This window comes from Bactrocera latifrons, unplaced genomic scaffold (assembly GCF_001853355.1).
Source record: "Bactrocera latifrons isolate USDA-ARS-PBARC rearing strain unplaced genomic scaffold, ASM185335v1 scaffold_83, whole genome shotgun sequence".
Taxonomy (NCBI): Eukaryota; Metazoa; Arthropoda; class Insecta; order Diptera; family Tephritidae; genus Bactrocera; species Bactrocera latifrons.
In genome coordinates this window covers 157,722-184,991 of record NW_017537523.1, presented here as the reverse complement: position 1 = coordinate 184,991, position 27,270 = coordinate 157,722, and the positions used below count along the sequence as shown (strand labels likewise).

At 34.7% G+C, this 27,270-nt stretch overlaps 1 long non-coding RNA gene across 1 annotated transcript in view; it reads right to left on the bottom strand.

Moving 5' to 3' along the window:
- The window catches only part of LOC108977052, a 138,175-nt gene that overhangs the window by 76,510 nt on the left and 34,395 nt on the right, over positions 1 to 27,270 (bottom strand). Inside the window, exon 3 of the long non-coding RNA XR_001994005.1 lies at positions 3,391 to 3,441. This is a non-coding gene — a long non-coding RNA (uncharacterized LOC108977052). The remainder of the gene's footprint in view (positions 1 to 3,390; positions 3,442 to 27,270) is intronic.

Sequence of the window (27,270 nt, the reverse complement as noted above, 5' to 3'; positions counted from 1 at the left end):
AAAAGCAGCAACACTAACACGTCATTGCAACTCCATTATGATTTGACATGCTGGTGCAACAGCTAGTTGCTGCTGTTGAAATTTGAAAAACAAATTAAAAGAAAATTATGAAATGTGACTTATAAAATTGTCATCTGTGTACCGGCCTAGTTGTCAATAAAGCGTGCAATTAAACGTATAAAGAATGGGGAAGCGAAAAAACAATTGGTATAAATTATATAAAGTGGTATAAATATGTTTAGTGAAGCATACATTTGCCGCTAGCTGTACATATGTAATTTAATAGTAAAATTTGAATCGTACAACCAACTGGTATAAATCATATAAACTGGTATAAATATAGTTAGCAATGTAGAAAGATAACGTTAGCTATACATAGTTCAACAAAATATGAAAATCTGAATCGAAGACATGACTGGTACAAATTACACAAACTGGTATAAAAAGTTAGCAGACAGAGTAGATAAAAATGAAGGTCTAGATGGGTAAAATTAATAAGCTTAAAAAGTGTTGAAACGAAAACGAAACTGGTATAAATATTGTTAGCGATGCAGACATGTAAGAAACTGGTATAATAAGTAAGTTGCAATGCTGACAGCTAACGTAAGATGTACATAATAAAACAAAATAGAAAAATGTGAACCGAACACACAACTGGTATAAAGTGGTACAAACAAAGTGCTAATATGTAGATATGCAGCTCGAGATGGGTAAAATTAATAAATTTAAAAAGATGCGAAACAAACACAAAACTGGTATAAATTTATTTTGCGATGCAGACATGTAGTGCTAGTTACGTACAAGACCTATATGAAAGAATGTGAATTGATACATGTAAAAAGCTTCTAAAAGAGAAAAACTGGTATAAACATACTTTTGGGATATAGACATGTATTCGAAATTGAGTATCGAACACAGAACTAGTAACAATCATAAGAACTGGCGGCGCTAGTTGAGTACAATTAATATATAAGAAGAGTATGAGAGATTCGCATAGAAAACTGGTAAAATTTACATATATAAAAAGTTTAGTCAACTGGAAATGAGACTAATCTTTAGCTCTACAGTACCGTAAATGTTTGTAATGTGAAAAATTCGCAATGAGCAAGACATTCTCTGCTCTTTTATATGAAAAACAAAAAACGAAGATGATGTAGTTTCAGTACCGAAGATATTGTGGATCCATATTTTTTTTCTTCAAGGGAGGATGCTGCTGTTTGTCTTGACCGAATCAATCTAGATTTGACTGGGATTTAAGTCCTCTCGAGTTTATTTAGTGGGATAAACGTCAAGTCAGTGATCCATGCGTAAGAACGAGCTTCACCTGACTAGTTGGAAGCCAACAGTCAATGTCCAATTGACCACATGAGGGTGAATATATTGTAAAATGTAATACAATAAGAGGTCACCAACAAAATAGCTTTCTTGAGATGCAGTCCCAAATGCTAGATATATACAGGCTTTTTTTAATTAAATATCATAGAAAATAGAGTAAAAGTATCAGTAATTTTTTCAGTTATTTGTGTTATTTAAAATAAAAGTTCTAACCAAAAAAAGCACAGTCTTTACCGATTAAATGAAGGGATTTGCCCTCGTTTTCCGTATAATTTATTTCTAGAATTTTGGCTTGTTTTTGTAAGAGAAATTCTTTATAGTACATCAGCTATTAAGTGATTAAATTTAATAATTCTAACTGTTGTCATAAAACAGTTGGATTCACACTAAAGTTAAACGCCATATCGTATATAAAGCGGTATGTGTCTGCGCACTTATATCTACATATGTACTATATGTCAGCTGGCCCAATTTGAGGCGTCACGCTTGACTCGACGTTACACTTTTAAACAATTAAAAAGGGTTAACGAATAATTTCAATTTGCGTACCAAGGTACCTAGCACTCACAAAAAATATATATACATATATATATATATATATATATATATATCTGTAATTTCATTGAAAACTAAACCATTATGCTTAATGTACTATGCAGTGGCAATAAATTAAGCAATACAGTTAACTCACTTCACAGTCAGAAAGGCATACGGTACCTTTACACCTGACCAAGCAGCTGCTTGAAAGCAGCTTGCGGCACTTTTTCAATTGAATTCTTTAATTAAATGCATGATTTAATGGTGAATGATATGGTGATTAAGCACACAAAAACATGGGTGCCTTTATAAAATATGTATAGTATATTAAAATTAAAAAATGTTCACCACTTTTTCTAATATAGCGCTCAACAATTATTTGCTTGTCGCTGACCTGCAGCCATTTGTGCATAAGCGTCAACTAACCATTTATTTGACACATACTAAACTGTTTATCGAGCCACCGGCAAAGTCACGCCTTTGAGCTTTTCAATTCCACACATCAACACAAACATATGCAATACAAGCACTGCAGCATGTCGATACACTATCGACACTATCACTATCAAAATTTTGAAAGTAAGTACGTATATACAAACATATGTATAATCAAACACTTGCTCTTTCGAAGGTGCTGCCAGAGCCGTTCATAAATGTATATATGTAATATTTGTATTTTCGTTTGCGTGTCTGTATATTTGGCTAGTAGCAGGCGCAAAGAATTTCAAAGTAAGCTTTTCGCCAATATATTTGTACATATTTAAAAATTTTCAAGTGTAATTATTTGTTAATCGACGAATTGTTGAGAGTTTAGTACGTATATGTATGTATGTATGATATTTTCGTCGATTTTATGTAAATGCCAATGAGTTAAAGAGTTCAATAGCAAAGTTTAATATAGCCTAGTATGTAAGTATTTCATTGCTTGAATGAAGGACAAAAACCTTCTAAGATAGTGAATTGGAGAAGTTGCTCGATGAGAATCCGGGACGATTCCAGTAAAAGGTTATTCCAGAATTGAGTGTCGCCCGCCAAGTCATTTCAAAGCGACTATTTGCACTGGGAATGATTCAGAAACAAGGTATTTGGGTTCCTTTTGATCTCAGTACTAGGCGAGGCACGAACAAATTATTATGTTGCATGAAAACGTTCAGCCTCACGTTGACAAATATGTTAAAATCTACTTGGAAACACTAAATAGGAAGTCCTATATTTCCCAGAGATTGCACAGTACGACTATTATTTGTTCCGTTCGAGGGCACAAGGTCTATCTCAGAAGCAATTTGACTCCAAAGAAGACACCGAAAAATGGTTTGTTCTTGGATAGCTTCACAATATGAACAGTTTTACCATAAAGTCATTCGAAAGATAGCAAAAAGTTGTGATCTTCAATACTTCCAATAATTCATTTGTAACCATTTTCATTAAGAACAAACAGCGAGAACTTAGTACCTCGCACTGAATAAATAAATAAGGCTATACTTGTAAATAAATAACTCACATTTCTCTACAACTTACCCCAAACTGATGAATATTTCGTGTAAAGTCTTAACCGAAGTTGATATTTGTCTGAAAGAAAGAAACAAATGGTCAACGAAAATTAAAATATAATATTTTGATATTAAAAAGCATATATATATATATATATTATGGCAGATAAATTATTTTAGAGTATAGGTGACTAAACACTTAGATGATGAGTATGTTTTTTTGTTGCAGAAATATGATAAAACTGCGCGCGCTCTCTGAGCTTGCTTTCTTGTTTTGTCAACAATTATACAACGAAAAAATTAGCGTGTCCAGTTTAATTTAATATAACAGCGTATATAAATATATACTTATAGTGGCATAATTTGCAGTTATTTCTTCTGTGTTTAATAATACCAGTTTAAGTGATTTATACCAGTTTGTTATTTTATTGCCTTACAAAGATTTGCACTTAAAATATCAATTTAGTTACATTATACCAGTTTAGCCGACTTATACCAGTTGCTTTTTCTATTCGCAAATCTTAAAACATCTCTTATTGTTTAGTTCAATAGATTAAGAAAACTTTAAATATAGCTCTTTTAAAGGTTAAGTCTTACAAAAGATTTCTACCAGTTTAAGTTTAATACACCGGTTTGTAATTTTAGCTTACTCGAAACGTCTGATGCTTGGAAAAGTAATTTATTTTGATAATAATTGCTTAAACTACTCATACCAGTATTAATTTGAATAAAAAAATCTATAAATTTGAGTTAAATCTTTTATTATTTAGTTCTTTAAATTAAATAAAATTTTAAGGTAAGTTCGCTTAAGCATCTTGCCAATAACGCTAGTTAAGGTTATATGTATATATATATCAGTATATTACTTTCAATTCCTCACAAATATAGGCTCTTAAGATGTGAATTTCGTTTGATTATATTAGTTTAAGTGACTTATACCAGTTTTTTATTCGATTTTAATGCTTTTAAATTTGTATTATATCTATAATTTGTTTATCCTTTCGATTTATTGAAACAAAAACAGCCAGTGCCAAGGGTAGTTCTCTCAAGCAGCTTGCTTGCATTTATTATACCAGTTGAAGTGATTTATACCAGTTTTTTGTTTCCAGTTCCGTACAAGACTTTGCTCTTATCATATCAATTTAGGTTAATTAGACCAGTTGAAGCAACTTATACCAGTTGTTTATTCAATTAGAAAATCTACATTTTTGAGTTAAATCTCTCACTATTTGATTTTTTTAGATTAATTAAAACCATAAATAGTTATTTTTAAAGCTAGTTCACTCAAGCAGCTTGCCAGCAATGTTTAATGACTTCGGTATATATATGTAGTACATATTTTAATTCTTGAAGTCTTCGAAGTAATATTCGAAGAATAGTCAGAAATGTTGTCGAGTATCTATTATTTTCTTGGATACTGTTTGTATGTATTGTGCTCTCATATATTTGCGACTCATCAATTCAATATTTAAACTATTTTTGGCACCAATTGGCAAGCTTATGAAAATATGCCGCACGATGTGTTTTAGTCAAATTATTATCATAATTTTTTCTTACTTTGCTATGGCACAACAGTTGTTGTTAAATCGCACATGTGATTATCGTGATAACTGTTGTTGTATTACTTTTTTACCTTTTGTTAGTTCGTTAGCATTGCATGGCATGACGCTGAGCGGCGTGTCGCGTGGTTAGGCGTGCCGGCTAAACGCATATATACATATACTCAATATGTATATATACATATACTTGTTGGTATGAGTTTGTATGCCTTCGGTGACCCACATTTCGAGTGTTATATTTATGTATGTAAGTATATGTATAACATACTCACACATGCAAGCAAAAATTTGTATCATGCATGTGATGCTGATGCCTCTCTCTACATATACATATATACTTACATAAATACATATTTATTAATATGTGGTTTAATCATTAAATTCTCATTTGTACCGTTGAGCACACTAACACATCTAAATTGTGGCGCGACATGCCGAGCAGCGGCGGCCTGAAATGCAGGTATGTCAGCCATAAATTGTGGAGCTTGAAATGTAAGTGCGTGTGTTCGAGTATGTGTTTGTCATATCAATTCATTTACTTTGTTTTTGGTTTTGGTTTTTTTTGTTGTTGTCATGCATTATGCCGATTCGCGTGCACAAAGTTGATTGAACTTTTAAGCTTGCTGACAGTTTTCACACTTTGCACGCAAACGGCTTTAAACCGGCGGCGCCGACTTGGATCCCCAACTGTTTGTGTTGTTGTTGTTGTGTAGGTAAAAAATAAATTTAAATGCCACATAGCATAGTACATATGTGGTGCAGTGCGCTGCTGTAGCTTGTTTAACGCTGACTGACGGATTAGCAGCGGCGCACCAATTTGCCAGCGTGTACATACTTTTTTGAGTGACTGTAGCGAATGCAATTCATTTTCAGGCGCGGCTTGTCATTTCTTACTTATGATTAATTCAATATTTGCACAAATTACGCCGAATAGTGGCATGCAGTCCGTAGTATTTTTTAATAAATTTGCCTCTTAACTGAAAACCACAGCGGATTTTCCACAGAAATACAAATTTACATACAACATTCCCGCATATTGTCATACTAATTATTGTAGCTTGTAATCATAAACAGCAATATATGCTATAATTGTCCGATCTGTGCAATTTCTTCGCATGTCAAACGTCGACAAGCCCTGTTGATAATTGAAAAAGTTTTTCCTTTCGGAGTACATTGAATTTTCGTAGGTAGCTAAAAGTTTACTCTTAGAAGTATTAATAAATTTAATAAGCGGAGAGAAGTAGAAATGCATCTAAGTAACTATTTTCGAAACGAAAAGTTCGGAAGAAGTTGAATTTTCGGAGTAATTTTAATTTTCGGAGTAATTTACATTTTCGGAGTATTATTTCGACCTTATACTTATAAAATATGTATAAAGTTTCGCTGAATATATAAGATCGCTAATATATAAACGGCACTTTAAAAGATCAACGAGATTTCGGATTTTATTTAATTTTTGGAGAAAGTGTTAATTTAAGCATGTAAATGAAATAAAATCGGAGTGAAGATGGATTCTACGAAAAAAGTTTCGGAATAAAGTTATTTTTCGTACTAATCTTTATTACCGTATTTGCTCTAAGTTTTGCTAAGAAATTACATTAACATTGACTTTTCAGAGGTTTACATATAAACGGCATTTTGAAAGAAACCCTAGTTTTCGGAGTTCATTCTATTTGCGGAATTAAGTGATATTTTTGATTTCGAAGTACAATGTTTTTGGAAGTAGAAATGGATTTTAGGTACAAAATTTCGAAGTGAAGTTATTTTTCGAAGTCATATGTATTTAACATCGCCTTGTCACAGTTTTGCATTTAAACGGCATTTTTAAACTTCAGCGAGTTTTTGGAATTCAATACATTTACGGAAATAAATAAGAGGTTAGGCTTAGATGCATTGTTACTGTAAACTTTCGAAGTAAATTTATTTTTCGGAGTAATAATTATTATAACTTAAGCCCCTTTTCGCTACTATTTTAGAGGCTTTATATAAGAACTGTTAAAAACCGAAAAAATTTCGGATACATTTTTTTGATGCTTCAGAAGCTTTATATGAGAAGTGTAAAAATTTAACAAATTTCGGAGTTAATTTATTTTCGGAGTAATACTTATTATCATTTGTATACCAAATTGCGCTTTGAATTTAAGTTAGTAACGACTTTTAAAGGCTTTATATAGGAATTTATAAAACCGAACAAATTTCGGAGTTAACTTGTTTTTCGGAGTAATATCTATTATCGTTTTCATACCTCCTTTTTCAATTAAATAATATAAATACTGACTTTTAGAAGCTTTATATATGTAAATACTGTAAGAACTGAAAAAGTTTCGGAGTAAATTTTTTTCGGAGTAATACTTATTATCATTTTTATACTTCTTTGCGATATAAAGTTTTATAAGCATCGACTTTAAGAAGCTTCCTATAAGAACTGTATTTTTCGGACTCGTGGGCCCAAACAAATCGGTATTATGCTATATGTAATATTAACTTTTCAGCGTAAAAAATATAAGATATTGTTATTTAATGCAATATAAATTCATTCTGCGACCTTAGCCGCTAAAAATCTATTTGGAATCCCAAACAAGGAAGTAAAAGTATTTATTACCTTTGACAGCTTATATTGGATACATGGTATGATTTATATAGTGAGCAGAGTCTATCTACGATAACTTTATAGATTGTTATGCAGGAAGAGTTATTTGAAGAACGTCTTTTGCTGTTATAACCCTTTCATCATTATATGGTTCCACACACCACTACGCGCTTTGTCTAAGAACTGTACAAGAACAAGTGTTTTTAGTTTATTATGCCAAGCATTCATGTTATGAAAGAGCCTACGATAAACTCCGAATGAGAATCACCACCAAGTGAAAGCTGACTTATTCACTTAACCTCCATTTATTAAATCTGCGAAAAGTTCTCACGAAGAAGTGTAATTATACAATTCCGAATGATTACAAACCGATTTGGCTTAATTACAGCAACACAATTTGCAAATTGCAAAAAAAAAAAAAAGTTATGAGAAAATAAATTCTCTCAGCTACACATTATTTACACTTTGTGGCGCTTACTTCAAGAAAGAACATTTCATTGCAGCCAGCAATGCTGATGTGTTGTTGCCATTGTTGCGGTGGTTAGATGACAAACAAAAAAGGAGCCTTTCTAAACGCCACAATTACGTCGTTAACGACACACTGATAGACACTTCTGCTGTAACTACATTTATGTCAAGCGCTGAGCACTAAACACGCACATACACAGATGCACACATAGACATTTATACACAAATACATCTTTATCGATCTTACGCTGGCCATAAACAGTCCATCATTCCTGCCTCCTGCCAGTTGCTGTCTGCCACCAAGCACGCTCTGACGCAACAAAAGCCATTCCAATTCAACTGCAAACGCGGTTTGGCCATTAAAGCGCTTTTTGTAAAAAATCAAACACACACAGTGACATACACCAGCAAACTCATGTTCTCAACGCGGAACATTAATGCTTGGTCAGCGCTGTCATTTGGAGATGCCGTCGCAATGATAGCACGAATTGTCACAGCCAAAATGCTGGCCACAGGGTCCAAAAGCAGTAATTTAATGATATTAATAGCTTGCGCATAATATAGCGGCGATGGAGGAATGGCGCGAGCAATCAGCAGTGGATGCCATTTGCGTTTTAATGGCGGTACTCCTAAAACTCATAAATTCGCAGTAAGTGAAAATTAATTAGTAAAACAGAACTGAAATTAAAAATCTGCTGTAAAGCATGCTTTAACAGTGCTTAATAGCTTTTTGAAAAAAATTTAGATTTAGGAAAATACTAGAGCTTTAAACGCAATGGTTTTCTTTTCGATGAAAAGGGAGTGTGCACAAGGGAGCTCAGGTTAGGTTGCGCTACTGAACACCGTGACAGAAATCACCGTCCTACTCTAACAACTGTATCACCGCTACTTTTATTGTCGAAAGTTCCAATTATAAATTCCAAAACAATTTTCGCTGTATCGACGAATTTCTTTCAGTCTTTCAAAAATCGGCTGAGCCACCTCAAAAATTCCAGATGGTATGCCTGGTTCACCGCAATTATCACATCCAAAACGTTCTAACCTCAGCAATGAAAATACCAAAATGTGCTAAAGTACTAAAGGAAAACTTTTAGTCCGTTATATCTTTGATGAATGAAGTTAAGGCTAAGGAGACTACTATAAATTTGCGTAACACACTTGCTAACCTCAAAACCTACTTGTAGAAATGACGGAATAAAAGGCCGGTGGTGTTGAAAGCACACCCTCAATAGAGCTGCCGATCTAGTGATAAAACAGACACAGACCACAAAAGTCTTCACGTTTCCTAGCTGACTGATCTATTTACTAGTTTCAGCGTATTAACTGCTTTAAGAACCGCTGAAAGTTTCTATCGATATCTGACTCGAACGACGAATACTGAGCAAAATATTTTCGGAACAGTACTAGAACAACTAGAAAGCGTCAAAATGAAGTAACAGAAGTTAGTGTTAGGAACTACTGCGTAGTCAGATGAGGTGGTTGGTTGAAAAGGTAGGCGCTTGAGTGCCGGACCGCAGGCGGCAGCTCTTAGGACATCACTAAACGCATTGTGTTCGCCGGTGGTAACCAAATTTAAGCCTTGTTCAGCAACTCAGTGGATTTGAAAAAAATATATATTATTTTCTACTCCAGCTACCCAATTTCTCTATAGTTGGAGTATTGGCAACCGCGTTTGGGCATTCGCATAGATAATGTTCCATTTTTTGAATGTGTGCTGTGCTGACCCTTACAATGATTATTTTAAGCACCCTGTTGCTTTGAAGTAGGAGCATTTTAGGTTGGCTGCCATCTGCACAAGAGGTATGCCTTTAGGGTCCATTGTTTCCAACAACCTTTAAAGGTGTTAAATGGCATGTGGACCAGTTCGTTTGTCTCTTCCTTTCTTTCCATTGCTATATGACCGGGTACGCAGATTATATTAAACGAGTTACCTGTTGAGAGCCTATTCCACCCAGCTTGCATAATTCAACTAAAATGTTTATGGACTTGCTGGCTAGAGCAGAAGACCACATAGCACCTTCTATTACGCCCACATTTTCAGCCTGAAATACTGAATTGTAGTAGATGGTAGCTCCTGTTCTTAATCAAACCTTGATCTGTCAGTGATAATGTAGATTTCGCCTTTGAAAATATCGATCACAGAACCATTTATCCAATCTTTTCGACTGTAGAATTAAAACGAACTATAACAATCTCTGAAGAAATTGTTCAGACCGGACCACAATATCATATAGTTGCAAAGTAAACTGACCGATCAAAATCAAGTTATTTATGAGTTTTTTTTTTTTATTTAAAAAGCTATCTTCACAAAATTTTACACGGATTATTGTCCAAAGAAACGGTACAACCTCCAAGGAAATTGTGCAATCATCGAATCGTCCATAAATTTTCAAAAATGATGCTGGTGAGAACGTAACCATCTCGCGCCATGAGAACTGATCTGAAATTGAAGCTCGTGATCTCGGCGACATTGGCGACAATCAATGGATTTATTGAGAGAACACGTCGGTGAGCAGATAAATGCATGTTTAGAGCCGGTCGATTGGCCACCAAGATCGTGTGATATGGACTTTTTCTTGTGAGGATATGTAAATTTTAAAATCTATGCGCACAATTCCGCTTCGCTACAGTCCTTGGAGCAAAACATCACGCTTGTCATATGTCAATTACCAAGTCGAAATACTCGGAACAAATTATCGAAAATTGGATTCAACAATTGGTCTAACTGAGACCTAGATACGGCCAACATTTGAAAGAGATTATGATAATAACCATTCTCCAATAGATTTGAAGTTTCTGTGCTATTTCTTTACAAAAGTAGGGGATCTCGAAATAGATCACCCTTTGTAAATTTGGTCAATGCTTGAGTTGGATATGTAAAAATTCTCGTAATCAATGCCTTCATACATTAAAGTGTAGTTTAGCAACAAAGTATAGTATGTTGTATTTGTGTCTTTGGTATTTTTAGAATTCGCTATCAAATATCAAAGAACATTTCTTTATTTAATTTTTGCTTTTATTTCGACACAGCCAACACAAAAATGTTTACTGTCATTTATTTTCGTTGCAAATGTACGCCAGCTTATCTTATCTCCTCGCAGTTGTTGCTGTTTTTGTTGTTATTAGTTGCTGTTATCTGTTACCATTGTTACAACAGCCACAGCGCACACTTTATCATGCCTAGACGCTGCCTCCGCTACATCGCCGCTGGCCCGCAAGCACGCTGCGCACTCATTACAGTCGAAGTTCAGCCTTAAGCCAGCTTATACACCTTCATTTATTTAATGCTATGCATACAGTCAGCATACATTGTTGTTATTATTATTATTGTTAATATTGTTGTTGTTGCTGTTGTTGGTGTTGGCGAGCTGTCGGCATTTCATTTGGCTGCCGCTGCCGCATACCAAGTCTTATAACTGGTTTCTGTTTCTGCGGAAAATGCAGCCAAAAAACAAAAAATAAATAAAACATACAATACCAACAACAAGCGTATGTTGTTTTTGCCCTCCAGCACGCTGTTGGCTTTAGTTACGCTATACGCTACGCTCAGTTGGCTTTAATGTTGCAGCCGTTTGGCCACTTAAAGCTGCTTGACTTGGCATTTTATTGCTTCGGCTGCGGCATTTCTTAACTGTTTCGCGCGCTGGAGGTGCAACGAAAGTCGAGTAGGCAACAACAACTATTTTTTGTTCCAAAAACAAAAAAGTAATAATAACAAAAACAATAATGAAGTGTGGCGCATGATGTGGCTGGCAGCTTAGTATGTGGGCAAGCATGCAGCAATTACGACACCCTGTATATATACTTACATACATACATATGTATATAAGCACGTGCAAGTGTGTATGTGCATATGTACATATATATATAACTTCTCTTCATTTATCGCAGTTAAGAATCGTAATCAAAAACGCTAAAAATGCGCCGAACGCTCACAGCCAACGGCAAACGTTGTGGCGCGCACCTCCAGCAGCCGTGCGGCAGCAGCGCCAGTTGGCAACGCTCTACGCTTGAATTGCGGAAATGTTGTGCGCGTTAAAGGTATCTGATGTCATTGCTAATAGCGGTTTTCCATTTACTTTGTTTCTGGCTTTGCCTTCTGTCATTTGTTTGCATATCGCAGCAGCAGTAAATACAACAACACGCTGTTGATATTTTAAATGGCAAAAGCATTTAGCCGTCAAATGAATTAAGATTTTTATAATACACGCTGGCTGCTACCAGCGTTGCGGCTTTGTACTCTGTTTGGCAATTCGGCGACTGCAAGTTGCTGGCTGCCAGTTCGTAAGTGTGTTCGTTTGTGTTGAAATTGAACGTCTGTCACTGCGGTGGTCCAGTCGTGTTGAGCAATGTGTACTTTATGGTAAATTGTTTATCTTTAACCTTTAATTATATTTGTTTTATTTTGCTTGACGCTGCTACCTTGACCGCATTGGAAAAATGTGACATCTCGAGAGACTTGACTTAGGCAACAACATCTAATAACGATTTGAAATGTTGCTACTTAAGTAGCGAAGGTTTTACAACTCTAAATTTGTATGGGTGCATACATATGCATATGGTATGTACATGTCTAGATCGTATAAAATATATCAGTCAACATTTTTTACATAAAAAAATTAAAAAAGAAAACATTTTAACCCTTCTTAGGGTGATCTCTTCTTGTTCCGTGAAAAAATTTACTATCATAACTTAAAAGTGAAATTTTTAGTCGCAATTGAATCTTAGGTTTGTTAAGGGCGTTTGTGGAAACAACCGTGCCCTGCTTTTGTAGCCAATTAGCCTTATTTTTTTAAATTATATTTTCGGAGTAAAGTTCTTTCAGAATTTCTAGGAATGTAAAACTAATTTATCACCTTTTCACACATCATTTTTCGTGGTAATCCTGTCAAGGAAAATAAAAACTAAAACTGAAATTCGAAAATTATATTTTCGGAGCAAGTTTCTATTTCCGGAATTACATCCAATATAGAACCAAATCACAATATTTTTCGTGGCAATGCTATTGTGTAAAATTAAGGCTGAAATATTTTGAAATTATATTTTCGGAGTAAATTTTTTTCCAAATTGCGTGAAATAAGACATTTTTCCGAATCACATGTTTTTCTGTGGCACTCCTATTATGTGAAGTAAAGGTTGAAAAATTTTAGAATTATATTTTCGGAGCAAGTTTTTATTTTCGGAGTAAATTTTATTTTCGGAGTAAACTTTATTTTCGGAGTAAACTTTATTTTCGGAGTAAACTTTATTTTCGGAGTAAACTTTATTTTCGGAACTGCGTCAAATATAGAACTGTTTCATTCCAAGTTACATTATTTTTCATTGCAATCTTAAAATGGTATATGAAGGTTGATATATTATATTTTAATGTGATATTTTCAGGGTGAATTTTTATTTTCGGTATTGGACTAATATCTTCAACATCTGAATATTTACATGTACCAACTACAATATCCTTAATGAAAGTTTAAATATTTTAAGATTATTTTTTCGGAGTTATTTTATTTCCGGCGTTATGTGTATTGCAAAAACTAATTTTTCTAATTACTTCGTGGCAATTTTCGGAGTAAATTTTTATTTTCGGATTTGCATACATTGTAAGACTAAATGGTCCCCTTGCAAAGAGAGATTGGAATATTTTAATATTAAATTTTCGAAGTAAATTTTTGTTTTTCGGAAAAACATGCATTTTAAAAATTAAATTTTCATGCTAAAAAATAAAGATTGAAATATTTTAAAAATATGTTTTCTATTTTCGGAGTATTTTTTTTCGGAATAACAAGAAATGTAAAACCATTTTTTCCAAAACATAAGTTTTCGTAGCCATTTTATTATTGAAGAGTACAGTTGATGTATTTTAAAATGAAAATTTCGGAATAAGTTCTTGTTTTCGGTATTGATTGCAATGAAAATGCAGGTACCTATATATTTTATAAGCATAATTTCGGAGTGGGATTTCGTTATATTATCTATTAATATCCATATAGAAATTAAAATATTTAACATATACAATAAAAACCGTTAGCACATTATAAAATCATTTGAAACCCACACTCTTATATCTCACTTTACCAGTTCGAGTTTTGTTCTACGCTTCAAACCTTCGTGATATGTCAAAATACATCTAACCGCACCTCAGCACCTTCGCATTTGCACATTTAAGATTTGTCAAATGACATTCCACCTTTAAAATGCATTTCGAATTGCTTGTAACGCAATTACACGCTTGTGGTGATGCCACCAAACATTAACATGCCACCTTTCAATCGCACATGCACTTAAATTGCTTGTGTTTCCTTTTCTACAACATTTTATAGCACTTTTCGTTTATGGAAATATTTCGCAATAAGAAATAATGGCATGCCATTAAAGCGCCGCCGCCTCACGTAACATCTTCGGCAGATAAGCACGCGTATTTCAACAGAAATATTTTTTAATCAACATGTTTGCGTTGAAAATATTAATAAACGAAATATTTGCTTATTATGCGCACTAACGCTAATGACGCGACCCAAGCGGAGATGGGCTTTGGTGACAATGTTGCCGCAGCAACTCATCGACTTGTCGCCAGCAACAACAATATATGCGCTGCCTCGTCTACTCGTCTGCTTATTAACGGCTTTAATAATTTTGAAGGTCGGCGATTGGCCAATATGCATGCTATACGCCTTTTTGTTGTTGCTTTGAGCTACTTAGATGTCGAGATTATTTACTAGCAAAAATATTATTATTTAGACTTCGAGTTACGAATCGTTTGAAAACCTGTAGACAGATTGTTGAAGTAGAATGTTGCATACGAGAAGCATATTTATTATTGCAGTATTTTGCAATTATTTATTTTGTCTTTGTAATTGCTTCTATTGTTAGCTGTCTAGCAACTCGATTGAATATTTGTTTTTATGTTTCAAGTTTTACTTTATTAGATTTTAAAGAAATCACCATTAATTTTTTGTTCACATCCAACACAGACTTAATAAAGAAAAGGGATAATAAAGTATACTCTAGTCATCATTAGTAATGGGTGAGCAAAGTAGAGATACTTTTTCAGTAGCCGCTTTTTTACAGATAACGTGTGAGTAAGGTCAAGTATTAGATAATATTCTACCGAATATACCACGTCCAGCACGCAGTGAAGAAAATATCTAAGAGTCTACACGAAGAGTGCGGAAAGTCGATTTGACAATGTTCTCAGCAACTCGGACTGACTTACGGAACGATTTGGCGCATTTTAGGTCGAGATCTTCATTTGAGAGCGTCTAGAATACAGCTTGTGTAAGAACTGAAGCCGCGTTTAATGGATATATAAACAAACGAAATTGCCGCATTTGGGGCGAAGAGAGACCGGAAGAGATTCAAGAGCTGTAATTTCATCGAGAAGCAATGTAGTTTGTGAGCCGATGGCATCATCGGTCCATATTTCTTCAAAAATAATGCCGGTGAGAACGCAACCACCAACTGCAACCGTTATCGCGCCTTGATCGGGGATATTTGGTTTCAACAAGGCGGACTAATCCCCTCACATCGCATCAATGAATGGATTTAATGAGTAGAAAATTTCACGTTTTGTGCCGGTTGATTGGCCACCAAGATTGTGTGATATCACACCAGTCTAAATCCTCGAACGAGTCATCGAAAATTGGACTCATCGGGTTGAAGTTTCTGTGTTTTTCTTTAAAAATGTAGGGAACCTCGAAATGAATCATCATTTATATGTAAGTAGGGACAAATGTAAGTTTTTTCCTTCAGGACATTCTAGAACCCTCTTATCTAACTTTTAGATGTGGATGCTTCCTGATAATAATAAGTTTAAAAAAGTGGTTAAAGAACTTTTCTTATACCATGTTCTGACCAACGGACTTAATCGCGAGATTTAGGCTCTTGAGTAGAGTATCTCATTAATCCACTAGATTAATCTACTAGATTTGACATTGTTAATACATGTAGTCATCTAGGAGAAAGTAGAGTAGTTTTTACTTACATGCAAGTAAATTTGAAATCACCCTGAGTAACTCTGATTTGCCGTCGTTTGTTGTTGTTTTTCAGTAGAGATATTTATCACATTATCACAGCTGATTTAGATACTACAAACTGCCAAAGTGAAACAAATGAACGTAAAGTAAAATCAAGAGTAAACAGTTAAAGAAATATCAAGTCAACAAATGAAAATGGCAAGAAGTAAACAGTTAAAGAAATATCAAGTAAATAAATGACAATGGTCAGAGGTAGTATCAAAAAAAAGTGATGTGAAGCAGTCGAAGCCGATCTAATAGAGTTGTGGCAAGAAAAAATGCCACGGCTTTGATTGTTTAGTCAAAAACAAGTGTTTTATGAATCGCCAATGGTAGAAGTAACAGTCTAGATTAGCGAAGAGAATAAATGTTATCTAATCGCCACAAACTACTGGACTGACTGCTGAGGGATTGCTCCTTATAAACTTATACTCTTTTGTGTGCCACTAGGTTTTTTCCTTTAGCTAAAATTGCGTGAGTGGTGTCTACGCCAGTAAAGAAGAATATACAAATCGTGATTTTCACAACGTATTAGTAGAAAATCTACAACATCGATTTCCTAGTTACCCCTCCTCTCTTAGCGAATCGAACACGCTTGAAGACTCCAATGAAAGGCACATATATTTTATAAGCACAAACGCTGAAACCTTCATAAGCACGAAGAAACAGAAAACAAAATCAATAAAAAATATTCCCACACATGAAGTAAGTAAACAAATTTTAAAGCAGACAATTTTTAACTTTACAAAATCCAGCCCCCAATTTGAAAAAACACAAGATTAACAAATCAAAAGCTTAAAGTAAAACTAAGAGCGAAGCAATTTATAACTCAAATGATTGCAGGTTCGTCTAACATTTTTATGGACGTGCTCACCTCCAAAAAGGAAAGGCGTGAATTAAAAGAGCAACAAAAAGACAATTACTAAGGTAATAAATTGAAGAAGCTCCGCCGCCGTTAAAACTCAGCAACACCTACTTTTCGTGTGCGGTAAATGGCTTAAATTTAAAGCACATACTATATAATTAACGAATTAAAAGTAATTTATAGAATAAGCCAAGATGAAGTAAAATTGTAAAATTGAATCATTCCCTACGAAGTGGAGAGAGAAAAAACGAGAGCTGGCCTTGACCCCGATAGAGATGTAGAGTGAAGTCTATTAAAAGTGTTGCAACAACTTGCTCAGACAAAAAAAAAAGATAGAGCGAAAAGGTGAGAATAATCTAATTAAAGGCAGCCGATTATATAATTGGCTATGAAGCTTGGGTAATGAAGATAAGTAAAGTAGCTTGTAAGACCCAAAAGGAAACATAGGAGACCCTATAAAGTCTATATTTAAGTGTTTAGCAAGACGAGATGAGTCGATTTAGACATGTCTGTCGCCCCGTCTGTATATATGGATTGCTGGCCGAACTAAGCAAATACGGCACAAAGAACTGATAAGGACCAGGCATTGGGTGCTCTTACCAATCCACAAAGTGAAGGCCCCAGAACCTGCGCCAACTACAGTGGGATAAGTTTCCTCAACATCGCATATAAGGTTATAACGCGCGTACTGTGTGAAAGATTAAAGCCCACCATCAACAAAATGATTGGACCTTATCGATTCGATAGGCGACTTCTTCGGTCTTGCTGCAGAGCTCAATAGAGAAAAATCTTCTGTAAGAATCTGCAACTGCTGGCGTATTCCGATGATATTGATGGGTTTCGTAGTGAACGAGGTCAAGACGAAATATCTCCTCTCATCAAACAAATAGTCGTCACACTCTCTAATCGGCTCCAACGTGACTCTTGACGATCATAACTTCGAAGTCGAAAACAATTTTGTCTATCTTGGAACCAGCTTTAACAACAAAAACAACGTCAACCTCGAAGATCAATGCAAAATAATCAATGCAGCCAACAGGTGATGCAGAGGCGTGAACAATGACAAGATCTGATGAGTCGACGTGACGAGTTTTCAAGAGAAAGGTTCTGCGAAAATTAATAGTCCTTCGCGAATTGGCAGGCTCGAATATGCCAATCGATGGCACGATGGCCTGTACTATAAATATGACCACATTGACATAGTTCAGTAAATTTGGAGACAGTGGCTACGCTGGCTAGGTCTTGTCGTCCGAATAGATGAAAGCACTCCAGCTCTGAGAGTGTTCGACACGGTACCCATCGGACGCAGATCAAGAGGAAGGTTTCCACTCTGTTGGAAGACTAAGTGGAGAAGTATTTGGCTACACTTGGAATCTCCAATTGGCGTCAAACAGCGAAAAGGAAGGACAACTGGCCCTGTCTACGCCAATAAAGAAGAAGAAGATGACATTTTAAATTTCGACGGTACTTCGAGGTAGTCATATCTATTGAAAATTCGAAATCAGTATCTTTGTGAGAACCCAACAGCAGAAGGACCTTTGCTTACTTCGAGATTCCAATTAACGCCAAATTGCGACAAAATTCAAGGAAGGCAAGCTTGGCAAAAGTGGACCTAAACGGCTCCTGTGCTTAAAGCGGCTACAAACAACAAAAAAATAAGCATAAACTCTGCTCTTGATTAATGAAATCCTCAAGCCACTTACTGTAATTTTCTAAATAACTCGGCCTCAAGTAATAAGCTCTAAAAGCTTTAAGCTGCTTAATCGCCCGTCACCTCGAACTTGCTGGCACCCTGCTGTGCATTGTCTCCTCACACCTCACACCTTCAATCCACGTGACCACAGTGCTGGTATCCTTTTAAAGGTAAGCGCCAGCATATATTTTCATGGCATTCGGCGCCTTCCAGCCATTGTCATTAGCACACGGCATTAACTCATTTGTGCGAAGGCCACAAAGTGTGCAACAATGCAGCAAGTTAACTTAATTGTATGCCTTCATGTTGTTGTTGTAAAAAATACGGTAGCTAATGACCGTTCAGTGGATTAAGTTGGCGATTAAGCATACCAATGGCAGAAGGCTATGTGTTTGAGTATATGTGTAAGTTAAGGAGAGCAAAAATTGAAATGGACGCCGTGGCAAATAAAGGGTATATTCTAAGATTTATAAATGGGTAGGTACTTTTTTAATTTTAATTTTTTTTTAATTTAATTCATTTTATATATACCGTTATTATTAAAATAAGATGGATATATCAGCGTTTGTTACGCAAATTGTAAACATTGGTGTGGTCAGTCAATGAAAATATAATTTTTTTAATAAAAAATTAAAACAAATTTTCAATTATACGTTTTCATTATTTGTTATTTGAAATATTATATGCTTTAGGGTACTTGAATTTTTATTGACTATTTTTAGGCGCTGCCACCTATAATAAATTGCTTAGGACATATTTTACGTAAAATTACACTAAAAGTTATTGACTAGTAAGATTAGTATTAGCTAATTTGCATAGAAGATTTTCTGGCGTTGCCACCTGCAATAAATTGTTTAATATATGTATATTTATTTAAAATTAAAATAAAACTGATTGGCTAGAAAAATTGGTATTAGTAAAACTATTGTCCACTAAACCAGGGTGTTGCCACCAGTATAAAATTTTTTTTGTTGCTAATTTTTAAAAAAATTATCTGTTGAAAGTCCATTGCTTTTAACGGCTTAGGTTTAGTTAGAACTTAAAAAGTGTTGCCACCCTAATTAAGTTTCAAAATAAGTATTAAACCAAATAAATATTAATTATTATATTATATATAAATTTGTGTTTGCAAAAAATCAATTTTTTGTTTAGAAAAATATTAGCTAAACTAAAGTTAACTCAATATTACCACAGAGTGTTGCCATCTGTTTAGATTTTTTTTTAAATTTTGGCAAAGTCATTTGCTGAAAATCCAAATAGGTACTGCTTTTAACAGATTTAGTAAGAACTAAAACAGTGTTGCCACCCTAATTAAAGTTCGAAATAAGTATTAAACTAAATAAATACTATTGGAAAGTTTGTATTTGCAAAATACGATTTTTTGGCGTTGCCAACTTTTTCAAATATAAATTTTTTTTCATATAATTTGGTAGCACAAGAAAACGTTGAATATATCGGCCAAAAGCTCTTTATAAAATTTTACTTTAAAATTTTATTTTTTTGGTTGGTTGCTTTGTTGAAAAGCGAGTCTCAAAAACGTAAGACCGCAGGCAGCCGAACTTAGCCCAACATTAAGCTCCAATTAAGTTTTATCGAGCAACTCAGTGGACTACTAAAATCCAAACCTTACATTTTTCACCTCAGCTACGCAATGTCTCTTAATATGGAGTATCGTGAAGTTAATACTGTCATCCTCATCGAATCTGTCAAAATCTGTCATCCTCATCGAATGCTCTATATTACGCCGAAACCACTTATCGAATTATCTGAAATCCTTGTTACCTAAAATTAGAAACTTTTTGGTCTGTTCACCCTCTACACTACCTCAAATTAATTGCGTGTTATATCCTATGTTGCTTATGTTTCAAGACCTTCTTCTAAGGTCTATTACTTCGAATAACCCTTGAAATAACTGATTGCTCTAGGCAGCTTAAGGGAATTGTGTTCCTAACTGAGCCCCGGCCAACTTGTCTGCCTATTCATTTCTTTCTATTCCTATAAAGCGCACCTCTGTGATATTTACCGAGTTACCTACTGTATTACCATGAGATTTAGTTTAGGTGCTAGGGTTAGCCTTAATTGCCGCTTGACTGACTAATAGAAGGTTTATGAATTTGCTGAATTTAAAGACTGAATTTTAGACATTTAGTTTGAAGCTACCCTCTGCGTATAGATTACTATAAAAGAAGCCCGATGTTGTTCCTATTTCACACTAGGATACGTCGGTAAATATGTTGCTTTCGTCATTGGAACTGTCAATCAAAGAACCATTGATTTATTATTCTCTATGGGGGCAAGAAAACATAGTGTTTAACTTTTGATTAATTTTCTTTCCTTCCCATATTGCCAATTTCAATTAAGTTCTTTAACAAGTTCAAGCATAAAATAATGCTACAATGACGTCGAGTCTGGTTCCAATGACCTAAACACATAAGCCGACTGGCCGTAAGCATTGTATCATGTTTCACTTGAATATCTATTGGAAGGCTTTCTAGGATAACCTCCTGAGCCTTTCTTGAAGTAGTTTCAGAGGTTCCAAGGATATAATGCAGAATTTTTTCAATTATGGCAATCACCATACCTCTGTACCATACGTTGGTATGAGATGGTTACACTTGTATAGATCCAATAGAGCCTACTTTGGGACACTGAATTCTGCTGAGATCATATTAGAAATTCTAGCTGTTTAACCCCAAGCAGATAATAGTAGAGATATACATATATAATACGACAAAAATGTTCTTTGTCTCCAATCTATTCAAAGCATTGCCAGCTTTGCATGCATGCAGCCAACAAAAGAGAAGTAAAAAATAAAAAAAAAATATTTTTATTATATCAAATTATATAAAAACACAGTCACAGTAAGCTGATACGACGGCGCAGCTTGCTTACCGACAGCACCCAAGAGAACGTGAAAAATTCGTTATGCAAGCGAACACGTTCATTCGACACACTCGCATATACATACATAAATACACAGATAAAAGCAGATTGAAGGCAGTGGACCGCAAGCAAACACCAACAAGCTCCCAGCGACTTGGATTTCCCGCGTTTAATCCGAGAACACGGAAAAAAGAAGCGGAGGCAGATATAAAAAAAAAAACGCCAAGAATGGCATAGAACAAAAGATGCAAGTCAGCTATACAAGCTGCCAGCCAGCTAACCACGAAGATGACGAAGAAGCTTAGAAGTATCCGATGAATGCTGTTCGCGCGCTGCTCTATAAACCACACACTAACGACTTGTGGCCGCGGTGGCGGTGTCAGCATTAGCAATAGAAGCACTAGAAGACAGAAAAAGACATGCACAACAACAACTACATGCATACACGGTGATTAGATGGCACTGGGAGTCTGCTTGGGAATCGGAGAATGCGTAAATGTGGCAAGTTATGTTCAATATATGCTCGGTTGCATATAAAACGGCAACCGCAAGGAAGCGCTTGAAGTTACCATGCTGTTGCTTAGCTAACGTTAACTACTAAAACAACAACCACAACAGTAGTTGTAGCAGCATCAGCAGAAGTAACAAGCGTTTGTTAATGCTTGAATTGCTTGAATTGTATGGAATGGTGTAGAATTGAGATTTCCTGCTGTGACTTACATAAAAGAACTCGGCAGCTGCATGACTTTGGTGGCACAAAAGAACAAACAGCAGCCAACCACATGCATATAAATGCACATATGTAAGTTTGTATATATGTGAGAGTGTTAACAGTCGGTGTGCACATTTATGTGACCACTGCCGCATTCTTTGCGGTGGTAAGTACGCTGACATCTACCTTTTTTATTGTATGTATGTATGTAGGTACATACTCGTTCATATGCAACTCTTTATATATGTGCATACATATGTATATGTGGAGATCGCCACTCTACACTAATTATAATAATAACTCCTAATTTTTATTTGTACTGTACATAATAGTTATTCGTATCATACTTCTTGAGTTGCCATTTTATGTAATTTATCCTAAAACTTAACGAATGTAAGAATGTTAGATCAAAAGCACAAAATTGAAATATAGTTCGTCATCGACCATCGAAGTGTTAACAACGACTCACTTAGTACCGCATCACCACCAAATATATATCTATGTAAATAAATATGTGGTAAGAAACTATAAAATATATTATGCAGCAACTAATATCTATTTATGCAGCAGAGTATAAAATAGTAAAGAAATGCAGCGTTGCTGGCAAAATGCAGTCCAGGGTGCTGTGTTATGAAAGCAGATAAAAATAAAAAAATATTTTAGATTAGCGATATCTTAAAAGAGCTATTGTTTCCGAATTAACATAAATATTAAGGTGTTGCAATTGAACACAAATATAAGGGTATAAAATTAATTTGAGTTGCCATCCGAATTAATTTTTTCTATACAAATCAACATGATGGCGTAAAATACCAGAGTGGAGTAATAACAAGTTGAAAAATGCAAAAAAAAAATTTGGAGTTGCCACCTGATTTAATTTTTTATACAAAATAATTTCACGGTTTGAAATTACAAATGCTTTTAAATACCTGAGTTATGTAACAAGACAGTAAAAAACGCAAAAAATTGAAGTTGCCACCTGATTTAAGTTTTTATACAAATAAAATTGCAAGCCTGAAATATCAAAATGCTTTTAAGCGCTTTAGTTTTATAATAATAAATTGACAAACGCCTAAAAAATTAGAGTTGCCACCTGATTTAATTTTTTTACACAAAATAATTTCACGATCTGAAATTCTAAATGCTTTTAAATAGTTGAGTTATTTAATAAGACCTTAAAACACGCAAAAATTGAAGTTGCCACCTGATTTCAATATTTATACAAAAAGACTTGAGGCAGTAAATATTAAATACTTTTAAATAGCCACATAAGTTATATTCACAAAAATATTATATAACAAAAATTAAAGTATTTTAACGTTGCCACGTAATTTACATTTTTCGAAGTGAAAATAACTCAAAATTTTGCATTGTGTACTGGATTTATAAAAAAAAAACCAAATAAACTTTAATAAACTAAAACCATATATTTGGAGTTGCCATCTAAATACTTGTTTTATACAAAATAACTTGAAAGCTTGAAATACCAAATGCTTTTAGAGTTTGAGTTATGAAATAACAAAAATGAAAATGTTTTAACGTTGCCACCTAAAACTTTAAATGCAAAAACAAACAATTGGGGATGCCATTTGAATTAATTTTTTTTTTTTAACAAAACAACTTGCTGAATTGAAATATTAAATTCTTCTATATACTTTAGTAATGTAATAAACATAAATTTGTGTTTTTAACGTTGCCACCTAATTTAAATATTTTTTTCCGAAGTATAAGTTTGTGCAAAATATTTTAAAACAAATGATTCCATTTACAAAAAAATTTAACATAACTTTAAAAAGCAAAACTAAAATTTTGGAGTTGCCACCTGATGTAATATTTTCTATTATAAGTAACTTGAAAGTTTGCTGTAAAGTTTCAAATATTAGATACATTCGGGTGCTGCAGTTCTTTAATAACAAAAAAAATATGTAACTGTTTTTAACGTTGCCACCTGATTTTATTTTTTAGAATTATAAAAAATTTAAAAATTCCCACTAAAGCTTGAGTGCAAAGTGTTAAATAGAAGATATTTGTGTTTATAGAAAGTGTTTGCAGGGATGCCACCTAGAATAAAATGCAAAATAGATATAAAGCAGAAAAGAAATTTAAAAGTAAAGTATATAGTATAAGAAATGTCGACATACGAGTAAGTACGAATGTGTTGCCGGCAGTCTAAATTGTTCATATCATTTCTAAGTGAGGGAATCCTTGGAATTTAATCCAAAAGTTCTGTAGTGAAATCTGGGTATCGCAGATGCTCCAATTAAAGTCTCAGCTGTCGGAAAATTGTTTAGCCAGATATAATATTTTGAATGACACTAGTTTTGCTATTTCGAGGAATATGTATGTACTCCGCAACCGTAGCATCCATTAGCAAGTGGGTTGATGAATTTCGTATACGATATATGAACACCGAACACTTTCGTCAAATGCCTAAGAGACGCTGTTAAAAATGAAACCATAATATATTAATTGTCCATGACCAATAATGGAGGTCTCCCTATCCTACGTATAGGGTAGATACATTGAAAACCAAACCGGGGTCGGGAAGGACCTCTCCGAGCCGTTGGATACCAAATGAGGTTTCAGGACAGATGACTCCCTATTATATGACTTCTTCAACCCACTTTTGAAAAAAAAATTTTGAGCTGCAGATCTGAATAGAGAAGGTACAATCTTCTACAAAAATAGGCAACTGCTGTCGCCTCAACATCAACAACTCTGGTATTGTTTAATTAGCAGTGCTAAATTCTGATAATATCAATGGTTTTTCAATATGAGACTACCACAGAAAAAGTCATGTATTCAAATCTTGACGGAAATTAAGTATAAAAAAGCATTTAAAGAACATTCCTCACGTCGTTCCCGGGTTCAGGACAATTTCAAACATATGAGTATGTTCCTCATATGAGGAAACCTATATCGCAGTGGCTTCAATGAAGGTTAGTTTTTCGATCAGTGTTTCAAGAAGTTAAGATCGTGACCTTGTTCCTCACAAAAATCTACCTAAACTAGTTTAACGACGCCAAACTCAAGATCCATTAAGGTGCAGTCGTTTTAAAAAGAGTTTACAAGATCGATCGATTGTGATGTATCATTCAAGTCCACCATTCGGTCATGCAGCTACGTAAACTTAATATTTCCAATGACGAAGAGGTCAGTGATGGCACCACCACAAGAATTTCGGGCACTTTCAGAGAGGCAAATAGATTATCAACGATTATATGCGGGTTTTAGGAACTCTTTTTGGTTTTAAACTTTCGTAATGACATAATCGTTGAATGGTTTCTCCTGCTTACAAAGGGTAGACTACCATATGAACTAGTCTATATGTCGATATATATATTCACAACTCTATTACCATTTTCAAATTCGCTACACTACTAAAAATAGACTACAACTAGACACCAGAGTCCTCCAACGAGTGCCGCGTTGTGTCATTCATTACAACCAGGAAGCGATTGTGCCGTAGCCAATGATGCAATTAAGAAAAATCACAAACAAATAAATAAGCTAAAAACAGAAATAACCATAGAAGCATACTCATAAACACAAACACATACAGCCACACATACAAAGAAACAAAGGAGGCAGCCAGCGGCGTGCTTTACGCTACAGTTGTTGTTGCTGTTGCATGAAAAATGTAGCATTTGCTGACTACATGCACCTTACTGAGCCAGTGCAGATCTAAAAACAAGACGAGGTGTAAAGCAAAAGGTACGACACGCACACACACACACACATGTAAGCATGCCATGGCAGTGACAGTGGCTGCCAAAACAAGCAACCTGTTTTGGAGAATTATTTATGAGTGTGATGGCATGCCAACAAGAACAAGCAACAGGAGGAAGAAGCAGAAGAAGAAAGAGTTGAATGTAATAACAAAAACAACAACAACGAGGAGAACAGTAGTTGCTGTGCTGACAAGAATTCAATGAACTCGGTGGCGTTGGAGCTGAGAACTGAATTTGGTTGCCGGCCGTAAGCGCCAAACAGTGAGCGTGTGCAGGCTACTGCACACATATACGTACAAATATACGCTTGTAGGAGCGTATGTTAATTTTCGCATACTCAGATATACATACATAAATATGTATGTATTTGCATGTTGATTGTCGATGAGGTGGTAATGTAGCAAGGTGACGTTGCATGCAACAAGGCTGCATACGCAAGCAGAAGGTGTTGCACTCAATTTAGCAAACGTAAATAAAAGTTAAAAAACCGATTGCAATAACAACAGCGAAAAGAAAAAATTTGGTTACGAAGCATATGCAAACTTTTTTCTGCGCCTTGTTGCACATGACAAAGCGGTGTTCAATAAAATATGGCAGCCTGCAAGAAAAATTGAAAAAAATAAAAATTCCAAGACAAAGAAAGAAGAATTTTCTGTTGTGCCATGAAGAAGGCCAAAAAAGTTTGCTCAAAGTTTCGAGGCAGCAAAGATGCAAAGTGACAGCTTGCAGAAAGAATCCTCTAGGCCTGGAGGCTCAAGAATATGCCGAAGCGTTGCGGAAATTGCGTTGGCCGTAAGTTGTGTTGAAAGCTGTGAAAGTGTGACGTAAGCAGAGCTTGGTGGTGGAGTGATGTTTGGTAAGTGTAATGCTGACATGAACTTTTTAAGGTTATGTATGGTTTTTAATTTCCTAGGTTTCGATTGACAGTTGGCAGTTAGTCTTTGCTGTCACTTTGGTGACTTATGCTAGAGAGAATAAGACATATTTATCATAAATTCTAACAGTGTAGTCGATATCCGCAGTACTCACTCCGACAAGCGTTAGAGAGTGGCGAATCGAACACACCGCAAGTGGTGTAAATCAAATATGAGATTAAAGAAAGTAAAGAAAAAGAATTTAACGTTTTTTTTTTTTTTTTGGCACGGTTTAATATATATTGTACTTTTCTATATACAAGTTTGCGCAATCAACAGGTTATTATTATTTATTTATTTATAAAACGTGAAACAATAATACAATTACTTTTCCACGAAAAAAGGAGCACTGGCTGCCAGGACCTTCGGCTCGCTGATGTAAATATAAAATGTATAGTTATTGCTTAATTAAGTCTTAGGTGTAAAGTTAATAAAATGTTCTGTAGCTAATAGAAGAGTTTTAAGAACAAAATAAATACTAAGT